Consider the following 10,107-nt stretch of genomic DNA (forward strand, 5'->3'; position numbering starts at 1 on the left):
CCCCCTGGCTTTGGAATGTTCTCCTTATGGTGCCTTCCCTGGCACTCTCCAGTGCTAGACAAATATTGTTTGTTTTGCTATGTTCGAAGGAGGAGGAAAAACAGTGTCCCTTGTGTGGAGAAGATAGAGAAATGCTATAGACAAAAACAATGCACAACTGCTCAACACCTACTTTGCCTCTGTCATCACCCAAAAGGAAAGCAGTGGTGAACCTGGATATCAGAATAAACAATGCAAGGGGGGAGCTGTAGCCCAAGATAGGAAGAAAGTTAGTAAGGGAACACCGAGCTACTTGAATTCAAATCTCCAGGGCCTGATGAGCTGCACCCAAGGGTACTAAAGGAGCTTGGAGTTGTAAATCATACCAATGCTTAAGGAAAATTCATGCTGTTAAACTATCCCTTCAACATTTCACAATGGATCACGTGATTAAGGGACAAATAAAGAGCAAAGAAATCAAATATAGTATTTGCATTATAATAATGTACTATTTACTTTTTTCTTGGTATACATGAAAATGTATATGTGTTTGTGCAGGTAGAGCAATCCAAATTACAGTGGAATTAGAAATGCAAAAATAAAGTTGGCACCACAGAAAGTAAAATGTATCTCAGACTCTTTAAGACTAATTGAATTGCCATTGATAAGTTGTCACTTAAAGAGACAGGTCTGCAGCGAAACATGGGTTTGCTGCAAATGACCTGTCATTAAAGCCATGGGTAATGTTCAAGTCCAGACTAAAAACACAATACCTCCTAGCAATAATCTCAACAGGAGTCAAAACAGCAGGAATGGTGAAAAGTCAGTGTACATGATCCACTAGAGAATTATGCCTCAGGTGCTATGTTAATTTACTTGCTGGCATACATTAATTGAAACCAATCAATAACACCTCTGGCACAGACTAGGAAATGCTGCCAAAGTAATTGACTGCCACATTTATTCATGCTCCAAATTTGGAAAAGTGGAATAATTTAGTCAAAGATTTTTCATTTATGTCAGTATAGATAACACAATGATTTCACAATTGTTCTTCCAGTTCTAATTACATAAATTTCTGTCCTTTTTTAAAAAAAATCACCAGGGCCTTTTTAAAACTAGTGTACAATTCTACAACTGCTAAACATGCTCTTGGCTTCTTCTTCTTTTTACTTTAGGTAGCACATTTAATATAATCAAATATTTTCACACTTACATTTTGAATTTGATTTACCTGCAGTGTCTCCCTAAAACATCAATGTGACAGTAATACAGTATACCTCTTGTATGCTAAGACAGAAAGTCATATGCTTCAACCCAGTGAATACATGGTTCAGGAGATATTTGGAATAGGACATCAGAACTTATTTTAGGGTTCAGTCCTATGGTCCCTGGGAGGAGAGTCCAAGGATCATAGACAAGGTCAGATTTATGAGCTAGGAGGATCCCTCTCTACCACAGCTGGCTGCTCTGAGACACTGCCCCAACTAATGTTGGTTGAACCCCAAAGGGAGCATGTCACAGCATACAAGTGGCTTGGGTCCAAAGCTGTCCTTTAACCCAAACCCAAACCAGGGAGAGTGAATTTAGCCATACTCTGGAATGGGTATGGCTCCATTCCCTTCCTATTGTCTTCAATCGGGAGGATTTTTTTTTAATGACAGCTGAGAAAACAACATAAAAACACAGAGCATTCTTCCTCCACCACTCACTTCTTCCCTGCCAGCATAAGCCTGCCAACTCAGAAAGTACTGAGACATTGCTGTTCAGTGAGATTTGAAGTCTTACCCTCTGGTATTCCTATGGAAGCTTTAGGAGCCATAGATAATAAAAATTGAGTGGGATGAGTACAGCCTCTAGGTGACCTCTCCTCTTTCCCCCTTGCAAGCACCCTGCAGACTTTAGGGTAATTGACAGTGAACTAATCAGAAATGCTGCTAAGTGTGACATTTTTGCACCCAACCAATCACACTCATCTGTGCATTTCCACCTAGATACTTTCAGTTGAATGCTGTCCCTCCCAGGAACAGAGATATGCAAAGTCCCCACTATGTAGTGGAGATGTAGATGGTGGTGAATCACAAGTGTCTGCTATTTTTCAGATAACTCCACTTTGTTTTGGCTGGCTGTGTCAACAACCATGGTGATCACCTACCGGTACTAATTTAGGTGATACAGAATTTAGGTATTAGGAGAAGGAGATGAAAACCTTCGGAAGTTAATTTCACTGGAAAAACCACCATGTTTAAATCACACCTATGCTTCCCCCTGCTCCTTCATAGAGGTATAACTGCCATTCTGTGGTTTAGTCTGCTAAGGCTGGTAACCTTTTCCTTTTTAAACAGACATCAAGTTCTTGGAAAATAACTGGGTTACATACAGGCAGAACAGATGAACAGTTTCCTGGTGTGAAGCTCAAAGCTGGGGAAAGCCTCAGCTGCCTTCTCTCTCTGCCCCTCACCAGTAATATGCACCAAGTCTTCCCAGTGAAGGGTGGGAAAAGGCCACCAACTGTTTCAAAACCTGCATTCTGAAAATGAAGTTCACTTTGAAAATAGTTTTCTCAAGGTTTGAAACTATTTCAAACCAGAATTTTAGATGAACTGTGGAATGCAGATCATATAATGAAAACAAACCTTTGGGAGAATTACTTGGATAACTTGAGTTATTGCTTAAAATAATGGCTTAAGTTTTAAAGCAAATAGTATAATAATTGTTTTTATGCAACAAATAAGACCAATAAGGAATGGGAAACAGGATTGAGAGAGTGCTTGCTGCTCAGCTGCAGAAGTGCCTGGATGGAACTAATTATGTAGACTCATTTCAATTCGACTTCCAAGCTGTATTTTGGCAAGGAAACAGCTTTGGCTGTCCTGACTGATGAACTTTATCAGAAAAAGAAAGGTGAAGAGCCACCCTGTTGATTCAGCTCAATCTTTCAGCAGCTTTTGATACCATTGACCACAAATTGGGACATGGGGACATCATTTGGTGGTGGTTCCACTCCTTTCTCAAATACCATTACCAAAGGGAAACATTGGTGAATCTCTGTGTGGCCGCTTGTGTTATAAAACCCCACAGGGTTCTGTTATGCTATACAGCATTTGTATGAAATATCTGGAAGCAACTATCCAGGACTGTGAGGCAAGATGCAATCAATTTTCTCAGAATAACCTCTAGTATATCAGCACTAAGAGAAATGTGTTCTATTAGCCGGGGGGAGTGGGGGGACTAGTGATGAAAATCAGCTACACTATGAAAAACACAATGGTTGAATAGATGTCACCACAAGTTGTTTCTTTGGTTAAAATCCACTCTCCTTCCAGTGGGCTTAACCTTCACCTTTCTTAGAGACAGGTTGAGCAGAAACTCTAGCCCCAGTGGGAGGACATTATCATCACCTGTCTGTCCTAACACCAAAGGCCCCTTTGTTCACACTGTGGCTTACAAGGGATGAACTCCCACTTGAGTTCATAAGCAGTGTACATTCTGCAACCTCCTCAGAAGTTCCAGAAGCTTGTGCAGATGCACTAAACATCTGATTTTCTTTTGCTGGAAACTGGCAGAACAACTCATGTTGCTTGCTGCCACTGCCAAGGCTCTGTGAAATAGTGGAGCTACGGTATACAGGAAAAAATAAGGTGGCAAAAAGGCTTACATAAGGGCTGGGTGAATTCCTTTGAGTGATTCCAGGATACACTTACAAGCATTTACTGAATTCAGTGAAACTATACTATGATGCTTTTGAATTATGGTGCTGGAGGAGACTCTTGAGAGTCCCATGGACTGCAAGAAGATCAAACCTATCCATTCTTAAGGAAATCAGCCCTGAGTGCTCACTGGAAGGACAGATCCTGTAGCTGAGGCTCCAACACTTTGGTCACCTCATGAGAAGAGAAGACTCCCTGGAAAGGACCCTGATGTTGGCAAAGATTGAGGGCACAAGGAGAAGAGGACGAGATGGTTGGACAGTGTTCTCGAAGCTACTAACATGAGTTTGACGAAACTGCAGGAGGCAGTGGAAGACAGGAGTGCCTGGCATGCTCTGGTTCATGGGGTCATGAAGAGTTGGACACGACTAAATGACTAAACAACAACAACAACAACAACAACAACAACAACAACATAGCAATGTGAGACCAGTTAAAATATTAACATTGCTGCTGTCCGTTCTTTAAACATAACCAATGCAGAAGTATCAGAATACACCAAATCAATGCAACAAAATATATTATACTTGCTCTAAATAAAGTATTAGCAGACACTTTCCAGTTCTAAAACTGCTTCTTCAAGTGTGTGGTGTTTTGTGGTACCTACTAATGTCTTGACACATTCAAGTATGGATCATTATCAACATCTTATGAAAAATTATCTGTTAGCAGCTGTTTTATTGCAAGTGCATTATTCTGAAACATATTAGTCCTCATGAACTGTACAAAGCAGCCACAATGAATGCTTCCTGTGGAACCATTTTAATTAAATGAATTGGCTAATAATAGTAATGAAAATGGATAGAGCATTTTTAAACCATAAGATACTTTGGCGTAATTGAGTGAACTAACCCCCTTCTGGAAAGTGTGTGTGTTTTTGATTCAGAGAAGCTAGGCTCAGTTGTACAACATATGTTTTTCATACACAAGGTTCCAGGTGCCATCTAAGCATCATCCCTAGATCCCTGAGAGCTTCTAGTAGTTAGAACAGACAACAGAAAACAAGACAGACCCAGAACATGACACAGCATAAGGCAGCTTCTTAACATCCATGTTTTCAACATTCACAGCTCACAAATATGGGTGAGTCCACAAAATAGTAATGGCTACACATGTCAATGAGTTCATTTTCTCAGAAACAATTCAGCTCCCTGCCATAAAAATAACATTGAAATCCTATTTCTGAAATCATGTTTATGAATTCTGATCACTTTCCATGATACAGAGCTTAAGTCTGAATTCTTTTCTAAAGATGTTGTTACTATCATATACAAATACAGGTGTGCATGCAACTGTGTATATGCATGGTGCTGGGAGATTATTAAATAAATAGAATCATACCAGGAAATGGTGGGAGAGAGCTGGAGAGTCCTGGTGACTCACGTGCAGACCCTCCCCAGAGCCCAAAGTGACATGAGTGACAGGGAGGAAACCTGAAAGAGACCTGAGGCCCAGTGGGGCTTTGTGTGGGCTGCTGAACCTCCCTGCCTAACAGCTGACACAAGTGTCATGAACTGGCAGGACTATAGGGAGGAGGAAGAGGAGGAAGAGGATCCTGGTGAGGGGTGACTGAGACACAGGGGGCAAGCTGGGGATGAAGAAGGAGAGGTTGTGTAGAAAGTACTCACGGAGTGAAGGAGGACGTTGAGGGGATCAGGGTCCAGTGCACAGGGACATGGCTCACATGGCAGGCTCTGAGGCAGAGGAAGCAGCAGGCAGGGTGCTCCAGGACGCTGAGACAGGCAAGGGCCCATAGTCCAGCTCACTAGCTGGCCAGGTGGGACTTGTTAGCTCTGGGAAGTAGTGTGTGATTCCTCTGCTGGAGTAGGCTTGGAACAGGTGAGGCTCACATGCCTCATCAAGCCCAGATGCTGCAATCAGCATGCAGAGCTGAGGTAATGCATCTGCTGAACTTCCCACCTTTGGTGGACCACAGCTTAGATGTCCCAGGGAGCCCTTGGGGACTGTTTGTGTAGGACTGACCTCCAGGTGCCCTGACCCCTGGATCAGCTGCAGAGGCAGGAGCCTGGCCTGACTGGACTTTGGACCTGTTGGCCTAATGGACTATGCCGTAAAATGTAGAATCATGTATACCAGTGGGATGCTGCCAGGTAGCCTGTGGTTGAGGACAATGAGAGGTAGCACCACCACAACCACTTTCTCACACATCCTGTAGCCTCCTGTCAGCCCCAGAGCTTCAAATCTAGTTGAAGAGAGTTGTGTGGAGGGAAAGAGGGAGGAGCCAGACAGCAGGAGGAAACAGGTGTTTAGAGACTTTGCAGATGGTGTCCCCCACTTTCTATACTATGTCACTTATGAGTGTGGGGTCTGGAATGTAACCCCTGACAGCAGTTATCTGGTTTATTATACCTATTGAACTCTTCCTGGCAGAGAGGGAGAGAGGCACTTGTTGAATTTTCAACCTCAGGCGTCAGGATAACTTCACCAACCTTGAGCAGCATGAACATTGAGTTGGGTGGGTTTGGCGCTGACCCACCACAGGCAGCAAAATGCCTTTGGTAGCTTTCTTACACATGCACGCTTGGACTCTGTATTCATGGGCAACCTGGCAGGCTTCACAGTGGCAGCAGCCTGATGAGCCCCACAGCAGCACTGACCTTCCTGGTGGCAGCTGAGGCAACAGTAGTGGCAGAAAAAGAGCCAACAAAGGTAAGAAGCGTGTGTGTGTGTGTGTGTGTGTGTGTGTGTGGAGCTGGTGGCAGGTTTTAGTAGTGGCATGGAGTGTGTGGTGTGTAGGGTCTCCCTCTTTGGTGGCATAAAAAGTTGGCGCGAATGCATTTATTGAACCAACAGGCAGCCTTCTCCAGTTGTTTTTAACTATTGTGCTTTTTACCTTGTATTTTATCCTGTGAGCCACCCTGATATCTCCTGTTGGAAGGGCAGTATATAAATGTAATAAATAAATTATTAAATTTATTATTATTATTATTATTATTATTATTATTATTATTATTATTATTATTATTAAAAATGCATGTTTAGGATTACATAGTTCTACAGCACAACTCTGCTTACACTGAAGGAAACCCCACAGCGTTCAGTGGGACTTAAAGGAAAGCGCGGTTCGAACTGCAGCCTTAGACCACTTGGGCTGCATCGCCTCAGCGATTCTGCAGCCCTCGCAAGCAGGGGAAACGGACTCTTACCTGGGAGGCTGGAAAGCGGGAGGGGAGCGTGCGGGGAAAAAACGAAGCGGGCGCCAGTGTTTTTTCCTTTCTCTCCCCACACGAGGATTGCGGACGAGGCAGAAAGGAGGCTGAAAAGGGCAAGCCCTCGGTGGCCACACACATTCCTTTGCCTTCCGAGAGCGCGTCAGTCAGAGTGTCTCTCTGCCTCTGCCCCCACCCAGCCCCGTCATTCTCTGAGTCCCACCAATATAACTATTTCTTTCTCTGCGTTCCCCGAATAATAAAGAGGTCGTGGCTGGGGGGGGGGCGGGGGCGGGGAGTGTGTGAGCGGACAGAAGAGACGGTGCACTGACGGCTGCGGCAACTGACTGCAGCAGCACAAGCAGCTGCGGCAGAAGCCCACCAGGCGAGCTCCCCAGTCTCTCTCTCTCCTTCTCTCTCTCCCCCTCTCTGCCTCGCACACACTCTTTCCATCCAGTAGCCAGGCGCCAGCCTATAGGGGGCTCTTTCCATTGTGTTAGGCGGAGGCGGCCGCAGCGGAGCGCCTCTCGGCGCAGTCCTACTCCACGCCCCGTAGCCGCCCTGTCCTTCGCAGAGAGAGAGAGAGGGAGGGAGGGAGGGAGGAGGAGGGGGGGAAGTTACTCGCAGCAGCGGCAATAGGGAGCCTTTCATCCATAATTCATAAGCTGCACGGCTCCCCCACCTGCAATATGCTTCCCCCAGCTACCATGGGGGTTTAGGGGGTTGACTCTTAAACAAAATCCAGGGTTATGAAGGAAAGGGAGAATCTTCTGTTAGGTGAAACGTTCTTAAAGGGTTAATTTCTTTCCTTCGCAAACTGCATATAGTGCAGGGGAGAGGAGAGTTTGCAGGGCATTCAGTTTGCAAGGTATTCTCTCCCTCCCCCGCCCCGCCGTAAAGAGGAAGCCATGGGAAGGTAGAAGGGGACGGACACACACACACACACACACACACACACACACACACACACACACACACTCAAAACTGTCTGCATTTCAAAGTACTACAGCGAGACCCCGCTTCAGAAACAGCAGCAGCAGGAAGTCCCTGCCTGCACCACCAAAGAAGCTTCACTAGAGAAAAAAGAATCACTCTGCAAAGTTGCTTTTCCAAGCCCAACAGAGTCTATAAATCAAGACGCGGGGGTGGGGGAGGGACGGCTCCCCCCCCTTTTGCTGTGCTGCTCCATGCAGCGTGAAAATTGCTCTTTAGAGAGAGAGAGCGTGTGCCTTTGAACCCATGCCCGGGATGCTTTCCAACTTCTTCCTTAGCCCTGGTGGCAGTCCTACCCTTCGTAACCCGAGAACTTTAGAAGACAATAAAGGGACCATCAGAGAAACTTGTTAGATTAGCATTGGGATTTCATCTTTTAATTGCTCTGCCAGTTGCTTTTTTAAAAAGAAAAGAAACACTCTAAATAGATCCACCACCTAAAACGAACCCTGTCCGTTTAAAATCCAGAATAACTGCAATACAACATTGCTTCCCTCCCTCGCCCCCCCCCTTTTTTTTAAAAAAGGAAAGAAAACATGACACTTGTGGACGGGTAAAAATCCATCGGTTGGTTAACTTGAGGCACTTACCCCTCTGAGATAAGGAAGATGTCAGAAAACTAGCAGCTCCATGATTCAAAGAATCCTTGCAACTTTCCTTAACATATAAAGAGACCTTCTGTTGAGTTCAAGCAGGCAAGCTATTCAAGAGGACTTTTCACTCGAAAAGAGGGAAGAAACTGGATCTCTTCCCCAGTATCAGGACTCCGGAAAACCAAATCCTTCTTCAGAAGAGAATTCTTTCAGACCCGTTATCTGTATTACCATTAATGCGCAGAGCAGAAGGCATTGCATACAAATAGATCCAAGTATGAGCTTCTATTGGTGGCTGAGGCAGGCCCCTGGGTCCTACTGCTCCATCGCAGGGAAACTACAAAGCAGCAATTTGCAAGCGGCTTTGGAGGAGCCATGAATGGGAGGAGGGGGAGACGAGAGGCGAAGGAGGGAGGCAACCCTCCTGGAACTGATTCGTTACCTCTGCTGTGGTGGTACGTGTTGCTGAGGTTTAACAGAATAAAACCCACATTCAGCAGAGATGCCGGAGAAGGTAGTGCACACCTTTCCCGTTTTCAGCTGCCTTGTGCTGGATTGTTGGGCGGAAAGGGGTGAGATGCTAAAACAAACAACTTTTGCGAAGAAAGCTCAGATGAGTAGCGGAGGGTTCCTGGAAAGATCTTGGATTCACTCTCCAAATTACTCTTTAGCTCCCCCGAGCCTTAAACACATTTAAAACTGAGCTCTAGTGATTCTGTGCGAGAGGACTTCCTTTTTTCTTTCTTTCGTTCTTTTTCTTTTTACAAAGCAAAGCTCCTGGAGGTACCAAACTGCCGGAAAGAGACCATTGAAGCAATGACAGCTGGCTTGCACCAGTGCAGTAACAGTTTTTATGGGATCCGGTCCCTGGCAAAGAAAGAAGAACAGCCGGGCTCCAGTTCTCCTTTCCCTTGTTGGAAAAATTACTTCTACCTGGTGCTCCCACACATTTCTCCTGGTCTTGGCCAAAAATGTCAGGAAGTGTAAAAAGATGTGTTGCTCCCACTTTGCCCTCAACAATACAATTTAAGTGCTCTCACACAGCACCGCTGTCAGGAGGTGATGGTAGAGCTTCCAATGCAGCGTTACTGAAGGCGGTTGCTGCTGCTGCTGCTGCTGGGCTTGGCATTTTGCTAAGAATTGCAGCTTTGTGATGGAGTCAGTAACCTTAATACATGATCCCATTTGCCACTGTGCTGTTTTGTATAACAGTTGGTGCACTCATTTCCCCTAATACACCCAGATTTTCCTCTTGCAGAAACCAGACATTTTCCAAATTAACTCATTACCAAACTGAAGTATCAATTAGAAGAACTTGTTTCAAATGCCTTCTTATTAGGATTTGCTTCACTTTAGGTCATGGGAAGTTTTCTGGGTGGTGAAAAGCAAAAGGAATGTGGGAAGCAGGTGCCCATAGGTAAAATGCCTAAACATTGTCACTCCTGTGCAGATAATCACAAAGCTGCTAGATAAAACGACTGTCCAGTTGTTCTTACGGTAATATTGTTACTGTGCGTAAGATACAACAAATTCCTTGGTTTGGTTTGAAAAATTATCACATGGAAACATTGTCTTTAAGGTGCCACAAAAACCTTTGTTGTTTTTGAGCTGCAACAGACTAACATGACTACCCCTCTGGAAGCAACAATCATTTCAAGTTGA

At 44.7% G+C, this 10,107-nt stretch overlaps 1 protein-coding gene across 2 annotated transcripts in view; it reads right to left on the minus strand.

The window, feature by feature from the left end:
- The window catches only part of ROBO1 (roundabout guidance receptor 1), a 577,709-nt gene extending 568,971 nt beyond the window's left edge, over nt 1-8,738 (minus strand). For both annotated transcript variants that reach the window (XM_088667991.1, XM_088667990.1), the window contains exon 1: nt 8,443-8,738. The gene's annotated coding sequence lies outside the window, so the exon portion shown is untranslated. The remainder of the gene's footprint in view (nt 1-8,442) is intronic.
- Between the last annotated feature and the right edge of the window lie 1,369 nt (nt 8,739-10,107).

This window comes from Zootoca vivipara, chromosome 4 (genome assembly GCF_965207765.1).
Source record: "Zootoca vivipara chromosome 4, rZooViv2.hap1.1, whole genome shotgun sequence".
Taxonomy (NCBI): domain Eukaryota; kingdom Metazoa; phylum Chordata; class Lepidosauria; order Squamata; family Lacertidae; genus Zootoca; species Zootoca vivipara.